Below are 20,076 nucleotides of genomic sequence, written 5' to 3'. Positions count from 1 at the left end.
TCAAGGAAATAAGCAGCTATCTTATCTTTAAAAGACATCTGAAGGCAGCCCTGTTTAGGGAAGTTTTTAATATTTAATGTTGTGTTATTTTTAACACTCGATTGGAAGCCACCCAGAATGGCTGGGGAAACTCACCCAGATGGGCGGGGTTTAAATAATAAATTATTCTTATTATTCCTCATGAAAATTCCTGAATTGCAGGGGGTTGGACTAGAAGACCTTTAGGGTCCCTTCCAACACTAAGATTCGGTTGTTGTTTAGTCGTTTAGTCATGTTCAATACTTTGTGACCCGACTTCCCTTCCAACTTTATGATTCTATGATTCTATAAATTCGTAAGTGGATTTTTCCTAATATGCAGTCTTGCCTAAGATAGTCTCTCTCTCTCTCTCTCTCTCTCTCTCTCTCTCTGCAAATCTATTTTCCTTAATCAAGTGCATCACACAGGGCACCACTGAAAAATGAGAGCCAAAACGCCACCACTGTTATTGGACTCCAGCTCCCATCAGCTGTAGCCAGCATGGGCGATGGGATATGTAGTCCATCAGCATCTCGAAGGCAGCATGTTGACTATTCCTGAGACAGACTCTGCTCCAGTCCGGGGGTGAGGACTGCAACGAAGGCTCTTGAAATTGGCCCATCGGCCATATTTATGCTTTATGTACTTCCTGCATCACAGAGGATTGGAGTGGACGAGCCCCTGCAATTCTAAGACTCTATGTATCATGTAGAGGTTCCTTAAGAAATACACGGAGTATACACGAATATATCTACAACAGCACATTACTAAACAATGACCTTGTTAGCACCCCATGCACTCTTAAAAAATGCACGGCTAAATTGAATGATTTAGTTTTGGTAGCACGAGCTGTTCTTGACAACGGTAGCTTCGGGTAATTGGGGCAAAAATTCTTATCTCTGCAAAGCATTCAATCCCATTTAAGATGGCAAAATAAGGACTGGAGGAAAAATAATAATGGGGGCCCAGGGAGCAAAGTGGGGAATATTACACAAGGAATCAGGGCAACGGAAAATGGATGTCTGCTCCATCTTAATGCTACCTCGAAATTAAGTTCAAGTTACATGCTCAATTAATCTGCTAATCCTCCTTAATGCCCCTTCTCCATGTCCCAGTGCGGGGTACATCTGGGATCTGTTGGGCTTCCCCACGGAACATTTTATATCCTTCATTATGCTGGTGTCTAAATCAGGGATATGGCTTTGCTAATGCTGTTCCTCATACTGGCTTTGCATCATTGTTTGCCTCAAATTTGTGTCCTCCTTGCTTATGCATTCACAACAGGGACCACAGCCTGCTTTGCAAAGCATCCCCCGCTCCTCCTTTCACGTTCATCATGCGAAATCTCACTTTGCAATTCAACGGCATCTGTTTGGTCTATTATTGATATCCAGCACAGCCGCATGCAAGTGTAGTTATAGTTCTGCGCCCTCTTTCAATAATAACTTGGTGTCAGGGTACCTTAAACTCAGGGTATAGACGCCACGAGGCACGGTCAGTGGTGCTATTTGACTCAAAAGCTATGCTTGTCCTACAGGAAATTTCAGAGGATTTTTGAACTGTAGAGCTGGAAAGGACCCCAGAGGTCATCTAGTCCAACCCGCTGCAATGCAGGAATCACAGCTAAATAATCCCTGACAGATGACCACTCAATCTCTGCTTAAAAACCTCCAACAAAGGAGGTCCCACCACTTCCAGGAATTTGTCTAATCAAGGACTGTGGGATTTGACCTCCTAGGTGTGTGACATCACACTGGGTTCATAGGGAAAGGGTTAACTAATTGTAAAATGACTAACCAATGGGAACCCAGGGGGAGGAGTTAGAGTTAGGGTGGAGAAGACAGTCTGGAGTTAGAAGAGACAGATAAGATAAGTCTGTGGGTTGGGCTAGTCCGGTGTGAGAGAGTGAGAGAGTTTGTTAAGAGGAGTCAGCCAAACAGTTGAGATAATCAGTCAGAAGGTATTAGGAAGGTTGTTGTTGTTGTTGTTTAGTTGTTTAGTCGTGTCCGACTCTTTGCGACCTGATGGACTAGAGCATGCCAGGCACTCCTGTTGTTATGTACTGAGTTGAATGGGATCCAAAATGCAGCAGTCTGATTGGTCCTAGAACAATAGGATCCAAAATGCAGCAGTCTGATTGGTCCTAGAACAATAGGATCCAAAATGCAGCAGTCTGATTGGTCCTAGAACAATGCAGCAGTATGATTGGTCCGCAGGAGCCACCCAATCCAGCTCCAGATGGAAGTGAATCCACAACCTGATTGGCCTACAGGAGAATCCTGGAATTAGCCAATCACGTGCAGCCCATTGTGTAAATAATGTATATAAAGCAGATATTTTGGGGGAACTTTCAATCCTCCTCACCACTATGAGCTGAATAAAGAGCATGAAATCCACTCTCAACTCCGAGTATATTTCACCTGTCTTCCACTTCCTCCTGCAGTTTGGTCAAACTCATGTTTGCAGCTTTGAGAACACTGTCCAACCATCTCGTCCTCTGTCGTCCCCTTCTCCTTGTGCCCTCCATCTTTCCCAGCATCAGGGTCTTTTCCAGGGAGTCTTCTCTTCTCATGAGGTGGCCAAAGTATTGGAGTCTCAGCTTCAGGATCTGTCCTTCCAGTGAGCACTCAGGGCTGATACTAACGTTAAGATACTGACAGGAATATTATTGGAGAAACCATAAACTTGTTAATATCTGTAAAATAAACTTGTTTTTGTTTTGGTTCACTTTTAACAACTGTCTGGACTCAGTGTTTTACCAGAGAGTAACTGGTTGGTGGCAGCGGGGAAGCGAACACAGTCATGGCAAAGGGATCAATAGACCGTTAAACGTCCAGGGACCCTGTGTGATCGCCACAAGGACGGACTTTGGTCCTTCAAATTTCAGTAGCACCTTATGCAAAGCCAAAATTTAGCGCCCCCCACCCATCTCTCACCTTCCATTCCGCTCAATTCATCACGCCATAGTTGTGACACCCTGCGGCGCCCCCTAGAGTGGCACCCAGCGCAGCAGACATGGTCATGTTGGCCCTAATCTTGTTGTTGTTGTTGTTGTTTAGTCGTTCAGTCGTGTCCGACTCTTCGTGACCCCATGGACCAGAGCACGCCAGGCACTCCTGTCTTCCACTACCACCCGCAGTTTGGTCAGGTTCATGTTTGTAGCTTCGAGAACACTGTCTAACCATCTCATCCTCTGTCGTCCCCTTCTCCTTGTGCCCTCCATCTTTCCCAACATCAGGGTCTTTTCCAGTGAGTCTTCTCTTCTCATGAGGTGGCCAAAGTATTGGAGCCTCAGCTTCACGATCTGTCCTTCCAGTGAGCACTCAGGGCTGATTTCCTTAAGAATGGATGCGTTTGATCTTCTTGCAGTCCATGGGACTCTCAAGAGTCTCCTCCAGCACCATAATTCAAAAGCGTCAATTCTTCGGCGATCAGCCTTCTTTATGGCCCTAATCTGCCTCTGGTCTAATCCTCTTTTAAAGGTTGGGGACCATCACTACCCCTTGTGGGGAGCAGATTCCATCGTTCAACTATACTATGCACGAACAAGTACTTTCTTTTGTGTGTCCTGAATCCATGTCCTCGTTTCTGTCCTATGTCCACATTTCTTTTCCACACTTGGCAGGGGAACACAGGCGACTGACTTCCCAAGTCATGGTTCCGCGCTATGGAACAGAGAAAGCTGCCTTCTCCTGAGTCAAACTCTTGGTCCATCCAGCTCAGGACGGCCAACACTGATTGGCAGGGGCACTCCAGGGCTTCAGACATGGGCCTCTCCTATCTCCGCCTGGAGGACATCAGGGACTGAACCCTCTACACGCCAAGTGCTTGTTCCTCCACAAAGATATGGAAACCTCCTGCCTTCTATGTGTTCACCTGCATCTATTTTCATCTCTGTGAAACGCAGGCATCACAAGGCATTCTGTCAGGTTCCAAAGACGCAGGCAACTTAATTGGTGTATAATTTTGAGACTGCAATGTTTGTGCGAGCGAATTATTCTGTCTTGTGCCTTTTGCCTGCTTTGCATTTACCAAAGGCAAATAGCGTCTGCTATCCGAGACCGGTGGCCTGCGTCTGCCCGGCTTGTTTTCCGCGGAGCTACGCTTGGTTGTTTATAGAATTTTATTACAAGGCGATCATTATGTTTGCTGCTAATCGAGATCGGTTTCCTTTAATAAGGAGGCACTGTGTGCCAAAGTCGGTTCTTTCAGACAAAGCCTGATTAGCTTATTACCTCAGGATGAATTTCCCACATGGAATAGCTCATAATTAGCCTCGGATATAACCCCGGCGAGGCTGGTGGGAATAAGGGCTCGATTTACATATAAAAGTTGCGCTGCTCTGAGAAGCTAATTCTAGAAACACAATTCTTGTTGAGTAGAGGTCAGGCAGTCAGCGTGGCCTAGAAAGGCGATCATAAGCTGCCCTGAACTGCTCAGACCTCTCTGCAGGATGGGGAGAGGACAGGCCCTCCAAGTGTCCCTCTTTTCCAGGGATGTTTTTGTTTACCTTCTGGTATAATAATAATAATAATAATAATAATAATAATAATAATTCATTATTTGTACCCCACCCATCTGGCTGCATTTCCCCAGCCACTCTGGACAGCTTCTAACAAAGATTAAAAATACATCAAGATGTCACACATTAAAAATTTCCCTGAACAGGCCTGCCTTCAGATGTTTTCTAAATGTCAGGTAGTTGACATTTGATGGGAGGGCATTCAGTGGCGTAGCGTGGGGGGTGCAGGGGGGGCCGGCCGCACCGGGCGCAACATCTGGGGGGGGCGCTCGCACTCGCAGCTCTCTGCCCCTACCTGGCTGACTCACTCTCTCTCACTGCAGTGCTGGCTGTGCGAATCCAATCCGAGCCGCCGGGTCGCTGCCCACTGTGGAGGGGAGGGTGCCAGGCGTGCGGTGCGGTGCGGAGAGAGAGCGAGGGACTATCTGGAGGAGGGACAGTGCAGCGGGTGTGTGTGTGTGCAAATTACTTGCCTTGCCCCGGGTTAGGGGGCGCAAATTACTTGCCTTGCCCCGGGTGCTGACAACCCACGCTACGCCACTGAGGGCATTCCATAGGGCTAGAAGGAAGGCCCTCTGAGAAGGCCCTCTGCCTGGTTCCTTGTAGCTTTGCTTCTCGTAGTGAGGGAACCACCAGAAGGCCCTTGGCACTGGACCTCAGTGTCCGGGCTGAATGATGGGGGTGGAGACGCTCCTTCAGGTATACTGGACCGAAGCCATTTAGGGCTTTAAGGGTCAACACCAACACTTTGTATTGTGCTTGGAAACATACTGGGAGCCAATGTACATCTTTCAAGACCAGTGTTATGTGGTCTCGGCGGCTGCTCCCTGTCCCCAGTCTAGCTGCTGCATTCTGGATTAGTTGCACTTTCTGGGTCACCTTCAAAGGTAGCCCAACATAGAGCGCATTTGGTATTGCTTGAAAGGAAAGAGACTACCTATCCAACGCAACCTTCTTCTTCCCTATTCACACACCTAATGTTGATTATTAGATGTTTAACATTGACAAGCTGGCAAAGGAGCAAAAACACTCCCAAACAGATCTCCACGTACAAAAACAGGTGTATTCTAAGTGCAGGATTGTATTTATTTCTGCCTCCGTCAGACTTCCTATTTGGTGATCTCTCAGGAATTCTCTCTTTCTCACCACTCAGTCTCTTCTAAGCAGTTTGCAGTGTGATGAGGGGGAACATAAAAAACAAAACAAAAAACCCCCCGCATTTTCATTTTGTACCAAGCTTTTGTCAAAGTGAAGCCCGGCTTAACCGTCTTACACAACGCAGCTTCCACACATCAGCACTCTTAACAGTGCTCATTTAGATGGGCAGGAAAAGCTAATTTTAGCTTGAAATTGGAGGCAATTACAGGTTCAGGAAAGGAACGGGGGAGTGTGCACCATCAGTGATTGATTTCTTTGGGATAAAGGCTTGGAATGAAGAGTAAAGTACAGGCAACAAGCGGTTTGCACAGGGGTTATATTCCTGACTCCTTTGCACATTGGTGGAGTGTGCATAAGCCCGCTCTGCCCCATTCTGCCCCCACCCCGATCTGATCCACATTCCTCCCCCTTTTCCGGGTCACCACAATGCACTGTTTGGACGATTGAACCCCAAACAGATGTGCACAAATTGGTCGTTGCCCGTAGTAAAAACTGGAAAGCAAGAGGGCTCCGCATAGCACTGAATCAGTATGAATATTAGCACGGCTCTGCATTTTTCAAATGGTATCTAGAGAGCTGCTTCCAGTCAGTGTGGACAATGCTAAGCTGGAAGGAGCAGTGGGCTGAGCCGCTACAAGGCAACTTCTTATGAAATGTTTGGTTGCACTGGATGTGCTCAGACCAGACATTTGTTCCCTGCACACGATGGTTATTTTCCAACGTTGAAACTTCCCAGGAGGAGAGGGCAAGGCAAGCCAAAGGGTTGCAGCTTAGTGGCAGAACATCTACTTTGCATGCAGACAATTCCAGGTTCAGACCTGGGCATCTCCAGGCAGGGCTGGAAATGTTTCCTGCCTGGAACCCCAAAAGCTGCGGTCAGTCAGTGTAGGCAACACTGAACTACATGGACCCATGGGTCTGATTCAGTATTAAGCAGCTTTCTATGTTCCTGTGCCTGTTGCCTTTGTCCATGGAGTCCCAGTAGTGATGGATGGAAGTGAGAGCTGGACCATAAAGAAGGCTGATCGCCGAAGAATTGATGCTTTTGAATTATGGTGCTGGAGGAGACTCTTGAGAGTCCCATGGACTGCAAGAAGATCAAACCTCTCCATTCTGAAGGAAATCAGCCCTGAGTGCTCACTGGAAGGACAGATCCTGAAGCTGAGGCTCCAATACTTTGGCCACCTCATGAGAAGAGAAGACTCCCTGGAAAAGACCCTGATGTTGGGAAAGATGGAGGGCACAAGGAGAAAGTGACGACAGAGGACGAGATGGTTGGATAGTGTTCTCGAAGCTACCAGCATGAGTTTGAGCAAACTGCGGGAGGCAGTGGAAGACAGGAGTGCCTGGCGTGCGCTGGTCCATGGGGTCACGAAGAGTCGGACACGACTAAACGACTAAACAACAACATGTTCCTGTGAGGGGGCGTCAGTGGTTCTTCTCCTTCACTACTTGTGCCATTAAACATTAAAATATTTCCCTTTACATAGCTGCCTTCAGATGTCTTTTAAAGGTTGTATAGTTACTCATCCCCTTGGCTTGGGGGTTGCATAAGTCCACATCCTTCAGCATTTCTCCAATTAAAATAGGGACAGTTTAAGGAAAAGTGGGACATTCTGGGATCAAATCAGAAAACTGGATGCCTTCTGTAAATCCGGGACTGTCCCTGGAAAATAGGGAAACCTGGAGGGTTTGGTGACTGGGTCCCATTTTTTCATATGTGGTGGACTTGTAAAAGAAGAAACAGGCTTTTGGGAAATGATACATAATGAATTGAAGAAGGTGTTTAAAGTAGTCATCCCCTAAAAGCCTGAAACATTTCTTTTGGGAATAATAGGGACAGAGGTTTCCAAAAAGTTGGTTAAATTGTTTATGTATGCCACCACCGCAGCCAGAATTCTGTACACACAGAAATGGAATGAAAGTGAGATGGCAAAACTGATGGCAAAAATAAGAAACCAAACAGAAGAACACTTGCAGAAGAATGCAGAGCCTTTCTGGATTATTTGAGAAAATATTATAGTCAAATGAATTAGCAGGCAGGACTTGATAAAGGAATGTGATATGAGAAAAACGCTTTTGAGAAATATTAACTTATATGGCAGCAGGTGAAAGATTTGAAGAGAAACATCATGGAAGTAAGGATGGGAAGTCAAAATCTTAAGGGAATGTTGTACTGAAATTGAATAGAATTTGTTAAATTGTTTGAAAACTAATGAAAAAATGTGTGTGTGTGTGGGGGGGATCTGTGACCGTTTTCCCTGTCAGGTTGTGGGCACCTTCCCACAATGCCCTGCAATGCTGACCTCTGACCCTGCCCTGGACTCTGATGTGAACACAGGGGAGGTACCAAGTGTATTGCAGAGAGCGGAGAAGCTTTTGCTTAATTCGTGCCATGAGGACCGGCCCTCCGTGCTCACTGGAGCCCCTGGGTGCCTTGCAAAGAAATGGTCATCCGCTTCGCTCCTCCATTTCCCTTCGAAAAGAAAAGGCCTCCTGTGATCAGTCCTCTTTGCTGCTGGATTATGAATACCAAACAAATGCACATTAAAGCCCAGGTGGGTGTTTATATCCCCCATGAAGCATTGCTAATGGCTGCTGAGCCAACCTTTATGGCGTTTGGATTGTTTCCATAAGTAAAACAGGAGACAGCTGCTGTTTGCTTGGAACCGGTTTGTATCAGCAGGAGGGTGCGCAACACACGGGATGTAATGCACGTTTTTTTTGCGACGTGAACTCCGGTCCCATTGGTCTTCAGGGTGCTGCGACCGAGCGAGAGAAGCAGAATAGATTTAATATTCCATTTGGGCTTCCTGTAGCCTAGAAGCTCAGCAGGTAGCAATGAATTGTTGCTAGCCGGGTGATTATTTACCGAGCTTGACGTCTGTTATGGCCGCGTGCCACGGTCTCTGCCTTCACACTCACATACTGCAAGCGTCCGTTTGCTACATTAAAACATTATGGACCTCACCCCATCTTGCAGCCATTTGGCTGTGATTTACAACCCCAATCTTTGGGAAGGATTCCCATGGAGGCATCAAGAGAGGCTGTTAGGTTGGGCCTGATGAACCGTGCGGGCTTTGCTGGGTCGCTGCCATTTATTTATTTATTTGCATAATTGAGCATCCTGTTTCCCCCCATCCAAACAGATACATCAAAGCGGCGAACACTTGACACTTGTTGTCAGGCTCTGTGGAAGGTCCGTAGCTCAGTAGGAGAGCATCTGCTTTGTGAGCAGAAGGTCCGGGGTTCAAACCCCGGCATCTCCAGGCCCCCTGCCTGATGGCCATCTGTCATGGGTGCTTTAGCTTGTGGGAAGCAGTCAAGTACAACATTCCTTGTTTTCCTAGAGTGGACATGCAGGGGAAACTTCCTGTTTCCTCCTGGCTGGAACATCCTTCCTTTTGCATGGGACTGAATGTAGGTGTGACCTTACCTGTCCAGGTAACAAAAGGACGAGGCACGCAGCACCCTTCCTTTTTTTTTTACTTCCTTCTTCGTTGGAGCAGCTTTTTAGCTAGGAATGCTCTGCCATCTTCTCAGCTAGTAGAGGACACTGGGGTTATTCCCATATGGGGTAGATCCACATGTACATATTTTTTAACTAAGTGCCTTCAGGAATCCATCTGTGAACTGATGTGAGTAAACTATCTTTTATATACTTTAAATAAGATTGTGGTGTGTTTATTCTTTTAAGAAGGATATAAGGGAACTTACCAGGAACCTAATCGTGAGAGGCTAACACAAGCCTGCAACCAGCTATCTGCTGTGCATTTAAAAGGTGGATGAAAAACTCTGCTATGTAAAGGAACTTGCTAGCGCAGGTTAGGAAGGATATTAATAAACAATATATCCTCTCCTGCCACCCTAAACATTCCCACATAGCTGAGATTCCTACATTGCAGGGGGCTGGACTAGATGACCCCTGGGGGTCCCTTCTAACTCTACAATTCTATGATTCTATGAAACCCTGGGGAGTTACTGCTGGTCAGTAAAGACTGGGGTGGGAAAGCTGACCCAGGGGAGGGGCAGTGTGGCCCTCCAGGCCTCTCTTATCTGGCCCTTGGTAACCCCTGAGCGAATGCATGCAGGAACTAGCCTACAAAAGGTAAAATTGACATCACTCCATTTACTTTTGCCTCCAGCGCCAACCATTGTTGGTTTGTGGCCCCCACAAGCCTCACTAAAGGGAAATGTGGCCCTCAGGCTGAACATGTTCCTACTCTCCAGCTCTGAGCTAGATGGACCATGCTTTGGCTTGGTTTAGAGCAGCATCTTATTTGCCTCTGATCTCATGCACCCTTTTTTTTAATTCCTCTTCCACAGACTGCAGAAAGCAACGTCTTTCTCCTTTTCAAGAACTAGCCCTCCTTGTCCTTCCTCTCCCTCCCTGTCTCCTCCTTGCCTTCTCATCTCGCCAGATGGCACAGATTCCTGCACAGGCTGGCATATGTGCAGCCCAAAGCCCGTCCTTCCAGGATTACCCTTCCCAACAAACGCTCCCCCAAGGGAACAGCTGTCACTGCTCTCCCTCGCTGGGTGTCTGAAGGAGGAGGACGGAAGGCGGGCAGCAAATCTGGAGGCACTGTCTGACCTGGCTGAAGGGGGGGAAGGAGAGAGCTGCCGCCAGGCAGGAATGAATCTTCAGCATAAGCAGACCATCTGCTCCCTGAAAACTCTGCAATCTCCTGGCAGGTTCGCAGCAAAACCACAGGCTGTTGCCATAGGCTGATGTGGACTGCCCCTCATTCGGAGGGTCACTTCCCAAAGGATTTTCCATGTTAGTCACTTGGAGGGAAAATGGTGAAAAGTCCTATGGACCATTTCTGGTGGCACCATGCTCAGTTGCAGAGGTGGGTCTTCAGATGCTGTTGGGTTCCAGCTCTCATCAGCCCCAGTTAGCAAGGTCAGGAACAACAACAGCTTACTTATACCCAGCCCATCCAACTTGGGACTGCAAACAAAAAAGCTGCAAACAAAATGTTTAAAGTGTGTTGTGAAGTGCAATATACAAATGTGACATTAGATGGCAACAGTGAGCTATGGCAAACTCAATATATTTTTCAAAACGTTTTTTAAAAAAGCATTTTCACGGCATTTTTAAATATGTGTGTAGGTTGCCCCAGTCACTCTGGGCAGCTTCCAACATATGAAAAAACATTGAGACATCAACTATTAAAAACCTCCTGATACAGGACTTCCTTCAGATGTATTTGGAAAGTTTGAAATCTGTTTGACATCTGACTGGAGGGCGTTCTTCAGGGTGGAGAAGGCCCTCTGCCTGGTTCCCTGTAGCTTCACATCTCGCAGTGGGGGACCGCCAGAAGGCCCTTGGAGCTGGACTTTGAATTGTGCCCAGAAACATATTGGGAGCCAATGCAGAACTTTCAGGACTGGTGTTAAATGGAATGATGGGAGGAGAAATTCAGCAACATCTGGAAGGCCACATGTTCTCTGTCTCTGCTTGTTTCTATTGCTTGTTGAGCTCTTGTGATGGCCTGGGATTCAGACTCGAAGGCTGAACCTGAGGAATCCCAGCCTGCACAGGAGTCCCCACCTCCAGAACCAGCTGAGCCAGGTCTGGCGCTTGAGCCTGAAGCGTCCTCACCTGTGCTGGATCCTCAGGTGCAGGCACCAGTTGGGTCTGCTCTGGCTCCTTAGGTGATGGAGGACCCATTGCCTGCAGGTGCTCCACTCTCAGCCCCGTCAGGGGAAGCTGAGGCTGCCTCTGGGTCTGGTAACCCTCCAGCCTCTCCTGAGCTGCAGAGGCTCAGGACAGAGGCAGAGGGAACTAAGTTCTCATAGGAGGAGTACTCGCCTCCAGGATAGGAGAGGCGAGTTACCTGTGGACCGGGGCCACCCTCTGCCTCGGGGCAGATAAAAGCCAGCCAACCCCAGTCCCAGAGTGCGGGAGCAACATTGTTGGTAGCCTGTTCCTGCCTGCACCCTGTCCTGCTCTTCTGCCAGAGTTCCTGACCTCACCTGACTCCCTGCCTTGGACCCAGCTTCAGCTTTGACGGACAGCCTCCATACCGCACCCTCGACCTCGGATTGGACTCAGACCTCGCCGCATGGTCATCCCTCGGGACCAGCACAGCTCTATTAACTAACAGAGAAATAATCACATAAGAGGACCCTGCTAGGTCAGGCCAATGGCCCATCTAGTCTAGCATCCTGTTCTCACAGTGGCCAACCAGATGCATGTGAGAACCCACAGTCAGGATCGACCACAAGAGCCCTCTCCCCTCCTGTGGTTTCCAGCAACTGGTGTTCAGAAGCATTGCTGCCTCTGAACATGGAGGCAGTGCATAGTCACCATGGCAATCTTAAACATAAGCCCCATTGAGTTCAATAGTATTTACTTCTTGGTTTGGGATTGCACCTAAGTCTCAGTATCTTCAACAGGTTGGCTCCTATACAAGGCATTTTCATACTTTCTGTAGGCTTTTGTGGGCTAGAAGCCATTCCCTTAGTTGACAGGGAAGCTTGTGAGTGAATGGATGAATACCTACCAATAGGTAAAGGCCGCCATTTGCATGTGAATGGCCTCCAGTCAGATACATATTGTGAATGGAGAAGAAGCACCAGTGAATGTTGACAGTCATCTCAACACGATTCTCTGTGTTCACAGTGTGTGTTCGACAAGGAGGCTGGGGAACAATAAACCAGAGAAGGCTGACATGCACAATGTTTGTCGGGAATTGGCAACGTCCTCCAAGATTCAGACATTTATTGAAACCTGTAAAAGAGGCAGAAGGGGCGGGGGACTGCTCACATGTTGGAAATGAATGACAGTCACATACAGAAGCACCTCTGCCTGATCCCATGGAGGGTTACTGACAGTGAGAACAGATCAGGGATGGGAATGAAACTGTCAGGAGTTGGCATCCAAAAACATGTGGAGGATGCCAGGTTGGGTGCAAGACTGCCTCTGACTTTGGGTCAGTCACAGTCTCTCAGGGTAATATAGCTCACAGGTTTGTTGTGAGGATAAAATGTGATGTGGGTTTAGAGAGAACCATGTACAGTGGTACCTCGGGTTACAGACGCTTCAGGTTACAGACTCCGCTAACCCAGAAATAGTACCTAGGGTTAAGATCTTTACTTCAGGATGAGAACAGAAATCGTGAGCTGGCGGTGTGGCGGCAGTGGGAGGCCCCATTAGCTAAAGTGGTACCGCAGGTTAAGAACAGTTTCAGGTTAAGAACGGACCTTCAGAACAAATTAAATTCTTAACCTAAGGTACCATTGTATACCAGTGTCAAAGCAATGATTCTTCAACATCAACTTTGTGGATTGGTTATGTTGTTCAGATGCCTGATTATTGTCTTCCAAAGCAACTACTCCATTCTGAACTTAAAAATAGAAAGTGTAATGCTGGTGGCCAACAAAAGAGGTTTAAAGACTCACTCAAGGCAAATCTTAAAAAATGTAGTATAAACACGACACCTGCGAGCGCTCCAACTGGAATGCAGTCTTTACCAAAAGTGTCATGGACTTTACCAAAGGTGTCATGAAGATGCACAAACTCAGGATGAAAGGGAGAAATGAGCTAAGAGGAATGTGCATTTGGCAAATCATCACCATGATCAATTCCTGCCTGGAAACCTATGTCCCCACTGTGGAAGGATGTGTGGATCCAAAACTGGCCTCCACAGTCACTTACTGACTCACTGTTAAGACTGTGTTCATAGAAGACAATCTTACTCGGCTACGAGTGATAGCCAAAGAAGAAGAAGAAGGAGAAGAATATTATCTTGAGCTCCTTGGAGAAAGAGTGGCTTATAAATATAAACAATATAAATATTGCTATGAGTTGGGGGGGCAGATCCCCCTAAATCTTTAAATTAGTAAATGTTATAATTTAGCTAATATTTGGAGTATTAAGGAAAGACACTAGGCTCAGTGTAAAAATACAGGCTATGTTGTTTTTCCTGTTCTAGAGATTGGCCGACAACAGAGGTGCCATTGAGACACAAAGAGAGTGACACACCAGACCATTAAGGGTGATTGGCAAGGCAAATGCTTGTTGGACAGAGATAGAAGGAAGGAGAGGGAGGTTGCCAGATTTACAGGGGGTGTGATGTCTCCACAGGTTGCCAGGGCGACAGGGTGTGATAACATAAAGGGTTGTGTTTAGCAAGGTGTTCTGGGAAGAAGAATTCTCCATGGGTTAACTGGCAGGGAACAATGGTTGGCTTCTGCTCTGGACCCCCGCTTGCCGAAGACACTCTTGAGCTGTAATGTTCTGCACCTCCTCCATTGAAGGTTTCTGATTGTAAATGTAAATAAACCACATTTCATTAAAAAAAACAAACCATTATGGCCTCCACCGTGCCTTAATTGTGCACTGCAGAGATTGGAGTGGCCAATAACAATGTAATAATAATGATGATGATGATTCATTATTATTAATAATTCCCTGTTTAGGGAAGCTTTTAGTGTTTGATGTATTATGGTATTTTAATATTTTGTTGGAAGCCGCCCAGAGTGGCTGGGGAAGCCCAGCCAGATGGGCGGGGTATAAATACATTATTTTTATTTTTATTTATTATTATTATTATTATTATTATTATTATTATTATTATTATTATTTGGACTGTTCCTTGCATTGCCCCTCTCTAAACCTCTACTCCTTCTTCTGCAGCCCATAGCTCTGTCCACCCTTTTCTCCCCCTCCCGTCCCTTAATCTGGCTGCACCACTTACATCCCAACTTGGTCTCTGTGATTCTTCACCCCCTCCCTCACCACACTGGTGTCGGGTCACAAGTCTTCTCCCTTGCCCAAAGATCAAGCGAAAGTGGCCGCTCACGTTTCCCCTGAGAAGGCAAGAGGGGATAAGCTCAGAGTTAACTCTCACAGCCAACTTTCCAGGAGGTCTTGCTGCCCTTCATGTTTAATGAAAGGCTTTTTATTTAGCTTGGCAACTGCTGTCCCCCTTTTCATGTCCATCCATCTCCACTCCTTCCTTTGATGTGCAAAATATCCAGGGAGAATGTTATGATATGATTGAAAACCCCCAATCAAAGAGACTCTGCTCTCCTTCCTCTTCTCCCCCACCCCCAATGACTTTTTCAATCCTTTACAGACGCGTCTTAGCTGCTGCCGTTTTGACCTACTAATTATTAGGATGTAACATAATATATACTGCCAACAATTCTGTGGCAGAGGATGGTATGCCAGTCACAGTTGGTCGGTGAAGCAGCCAGCTCTACATGGACTATCTTTCTGCAATCCCACATCACAGGCTAGAGCAGAGGCGGGGAATCTTTTTCAAGCCAGGGGCCACATTGCTTAGAATGCATCTTTCTGGCGGGGCCACATGCCAGTGATGCAACAATGAATGTGACTCTTAACTTTGTGCAACAGGCTATACTTCAGCCCCGGAACAGCCTGAAGTTTTTACATGTACATATCTCCAGCAAAGCAAAATGATGCCTCAAGCAAAATGCATCTATTTATTATTATTATTATTATTATTATTATTATTATTATTATTATTATTATTTCAATTTATACACTGCCCTATACCCGGAGGGTGGTTCACAAACAAGACCACAACATATAAAATCAAACTAAAAACAATAACTCAGTTGAAAAGAAACCCAAAGAAGCCACATTCTAAAAGGGTGTTGGATGACAATAAGGTCAACCAAAGGACTGGTTAAAAAGGAACGTTAAAGGTCTATAGCCAGTGTGGTGTAGTGGTTCAGAGCGGTAGTCTTGTAATCTGGGGAACCGGGTTCGTGTCTCCGCTCCCCCACATGCAGTTGCTGGGTGACCTTGGGCCAGTCACACTTCTTTGAAGTCTCTCAGCCCCACTCACCTCACAGAGTGTTTGTTGTGGGGGAGGAAGAGAAAGGAGAATGTTAGCCGCTTTGAGACTCCTTAAAGGGAGTGAAAGGCGGGATATCAAATCCAAACTCTTCTTCTTCTATAATGAAGGCGCCAGGCGAACTTCCCTGGGGAGAGCATTCCATAGACGAGGAGCCACTGCAGAGAAGGCCCTGTTCTCGTGTTGCCACCCTCCAGACCTCATAAGATGTTGATCTTAGGGTCCAGGTAGGTTCATATGGGGAGAGGTGGTCTCTTTATTAGAGATCAAGCTCACATTTTAGAGAGGGGAAAAACAAACAAACCTGGAAGAGGGTATAGAATAGGGCCAGTGATGAGTGTGGCTGAAGGTTGAGGCATGTCTGAGGAAAGTCCCAAGGGCCAGAAAGGAACACATTTAGCCCCTGGGTCTAAGGCTCCCCATCCCTTTTTTGGAATTGCCTGCAGTTGTGCCTCCAATACTTCACCTTTGAGAAATTTCCATCCATCTTGGACTCCCTTCTCTTTGCGTATTTTTGACCCATAGAATCTCACCCGGTAGTTCCTTAAACTTTTTGTTTAAGTCCAGAGTGCATGTCCAACCACACTCAGCTTACCCTTGCCTCTGTCTCATGAAACCCAAGGGGACATTATCTCTTCCTCCCAAGGTTTCCAGTAATCCATCAATCTCTTCCTCTCTGGCTCCTTCAAGAAAATAATGTTTTATGTAAAATATGCATACAAAAAACCACACACTTATTTTGTGGGTGACGGCATTAAAAAAGACCCAAAAATGCATGTTTTACATTAAAATGTGTATTTTACACTAAAGGTGCATACAGGCAAATACCATTTAACTGTGCTCAAGCGTTCTTTCAAAAAATCCACACAAAATGGGATGGGACAAGCCTATGATTTAGTGCTGGAGAGACAGAAATAGGACAGAATTAGGCTGCTTGGTCTATCCCTGCTCCTGGCACGGACCTCATCACTTCCATGCTGTGGGGGTCCAATGGCTGCAGAATAAGACAATGCCTCTTTACAGGCACAAGCACTCCTCAGGCTAGCCTGGCCAGGCTTAAGAAGGCCCTCGCAACCTTGCTGAAGCACCAGCCCTTTCCCATCCTGTGCTCTGTCCAGGGTCCTGAAAGCTTTTCGCTTGCCTGAATGCGATCACCACATTGGTTGCAACATCACCCTACTATAGCTTGCTTTCTCTGAAGCTCAGAGCCCAGCTGGTGTGGGGCAGAGAGACAATGTCCTGTAGATCCCCATTGCTTCATTGTCCTGTAACGATAGGACACATAAACACATTGTTGTTGTTTAGTCGTTTAGTCGTGTCCGACTCTTCGTGACCCTATGGACCAGAGCACGCCAAGCACTCCTGTCTTCCACTGCCTCCCGCAGTTTGGTCAAACTCATGCTGGTATCTTCAAGAACACTGTCCAACCATCTCGTCCTCTGTTGTCCTCTTCTCCTTGTGCCCTCCATCTTTCCCAACATCAGGGTCTTTTCCAGGGAGTCTTCTCTTCTCATGAGGTGGCCAAAGTATTGGATCTGTCCTTCCAGTGAGCACTCAGGGCTGTTTTCCTTAAGAATGGAGAGGTTTGATCTTCTTGCAGTCCATGGGACTCTCAAGAGTCTCCTCCAGCACCATAATTCAAAACATAAACACATGGGACTGCCTTATGCCAGGAGCCATTCTGACCCAACGATTCAGCACTGACTACTCTGATTGGCAGTAGCTTTTCAAGTGCTATGGACCATGTTACAGGGAACCCCTGTCTAAAACCAATATGGACCAAGTTACAGGGAACCAGGCAGAGGGCCTTCTCGGTAGTGGCACCCGCCCTGTGGAACGCCCTCCAATTAGATGTCAAAGAGAACAACAACTACCAGACTTTTAGAAGACATCGGAAGGCAGCACTGTTTAGGGAAGCTTTTAATGTTTGATGCATTACTGCATTTTAATATTTTGTTGAAAGCCGCCCAGAGTGGCTGGGGAAGCCCAGCCAGCTGGGCGGGGTATAAATAATAAATTATTATTATTATTATTATTATTATTATTATTATTATTATTATTATTATTATTAACAACCCTCAAGTGGCAAATGGCCACATTTTGTGTGTGTGTGTGTGTGTGTTTTCAGCCAAGCCTTACCCATTCCTGATATCCAGTGGCCCCTCCTGTGTCAAGTCGAGGGGAGGGATGGGTATAAAGTTGCTCCCAAGCAGTTTTCATTCCATCAAGCCTGCAGATTCTTATTCAATGTGCTGATAAGCAGATAGAGGTGCTCCTACTCTGGCTACTCATGCTGTCCCTGCTCATTAGCTGTTCCGCATCTCAGGCTAAAACAAGGGCAGGGGAACTTGTTTTTCCCAGTGCCATTAACACATAAGAAGCCCGAAGTTAGACTCGGTGACTTTGAACTGGTAGAACCTTGAAGATATAATGCGGCTTAAACACATGGAAATTCCTTCAGGTCCTAATTAGTTTAGTCTTTCTGCCACAGAAAGGCTGTTGGTGTAAATTATTCATAAGATATTATAGACGCACTGATCTTGAATTTCATACAAAATTACAGCGTGGCTTCTCAAACTGGAAGGGGGGGGGGAAACAGCTATCAAAGGCCCCGTGCGAAGTGGCCTCCTCAAATGAGACCCGTTGTGGGCCGCGATATTATGCGGCGTCCTTCTGCCAGGATTGCTAATGGACATAATTGCCTTTTGTTTAACAAGATGCATGCCGTTGCCCCTGTCCCGCTGCAATGCAAGGAAAAGCCATTGGAGTGCCTTCCTCTCGCCTTTATGAAAACAGGATATTAAATTTAATGAGGGACGCATTATATATTCTCCTCGCCCGATGTTTAGATGAAAACTGGCGAGTTTTCTTGGTGCAGAAAATCCACCCCAAAGTGTTGGCTGTGTGATCCTATGTATGCTACTCAGAAGTAAGCCCCGCTGAGTTAAATGAGACTGAACCTCAGGTTAGTGTGTTTACATATTCTGCTTAAGACAGGGTGGCTGTTATTTCCCCGGCTCCTTCCTGGTTAATGACATGTTATTGGCAAAACCTATTTGGTGTTTAGCAACTTTCTGAATAGTTGCAGGACCTTAGCCAGACCTAGCAGAGTAAACGCAAAATCCACGGAAGCAACTGGCGACTTGGCTGCAGACAGGATAGACGAAGCAGGAACCAGGAACTTGTAGTTAGGTGTTTATTATATACAGTGGCCTATTTACAGGAACAGAACGGATCTTTAGCTAGCTTTCTCTGACACAACTCTCAACTCCTACACTGACACACAGAACTCTGAACCTCTTAACTAACACATTCCAGTTAGTGGGCCATTAATTATCACTCCCTTGAGAGAGCTTGACCAATCAGGGAGCGGTCTCCATGCCTCTGTTATCACCAGGCAGACTTACTCCTTCAGATTGCCTTCTGGCTGTCTGCCAAACCTTAATTGACTCTGTGTGAGTAGCTGCACGTACACAGTTTCCCAACACATGTGACTTCACCCAAACAAGGACCCTGTGGTAACATCACAATGCAATGTAACCAACACTGAGCTGGCACCAGATTGCAGAGCTTTAGGCATTTCGTTTGGTTGGCTCCCTCAGTGAGTGAGGCCCCCACTGCACCAGGGTTACCTGACTAAACCTGGTGGAGGTTGCAAGTGCAGCTTGAATGTAGACCAGCGTCAGCTCTGAGAGGAGTGCTGGCCCTGTGTGGCTGGACTACAGAAGTTTCCCCCCCAAATTCTTCTTATTAAGAAGAGTTTGGATTTGATATCCCGCTTTATCACTACCCGAAGGAGTCTCAAATTGGCTAACATTCTCCTTTCCCTTCCTCCCCCACAACAAACACTCTGTGAGGTGAGTGAGGCTGAGAGACTTCAGAGATGTGTGACTAGCCCAAGGTCACCCAGCAGCTGCCTGTGGAGGAGCGGGGAATCGAACCTGGTTCACCAGATTGCGAGTCTACCGCTCTTAACCACTATGCCACACTGGCTCTCAGATTAACATCATAAGGCAGAAAAGTTAAGCCAGCGGCAGCTAAAATGTTGATTGTTAAGCACTGGGGGACTCAACAGCAACTACCACATTAGTCATACATGTGTGGGAACAAGAAATTTAGTGTGGAATAGTAAATCACAAAATATTGTTACAAGAAATTGCAGAGTGGGGCAGCCTCAAAGAACAAAAGACTGGAATTCGGGTAGAAACTCATTGACAACTGGGATACCAGTACTCAGCAGGGGATGGCCAACATTAGTCATACTCGGAGTAAACCCACTGAAATCAATGGGCTCAAGTAAGTCCATTGATTTCGTTGTGTGTACTTTGAGCGTAAAATTACATAAATGCCACCGTTCAGCGTTTCCAGAGCTGCTCACCTTTTCTGACACAAAGCTTAATCCCTCTTTGGAAGAACTCAAGATACGATGGAGATGTATGTAAAGTTCACCTGCCTAATTCAAATGGAAGGAGGGTGCAGGAGAAGAGTTTCTTCCCCTTTGTGAGATTCCAGTCAGGTTTAGTGTGCCCTTCCGAAAGAGAT

This window comes from Podarcis tiliguerta, assembly GCF_965153285.1.
Source record: "Podarcis tiliguerta genome assembly, chromosome: 1".
Taxonomy (NCBI): Eukaryota; Metazoa; Chordata; class Lepidosauria; order Squamata; family Lacertidae; genus Podarcis; species Podarcis tiliguerta.
This window is presented reverse-complemented; position numbering follows the sequence as displayed.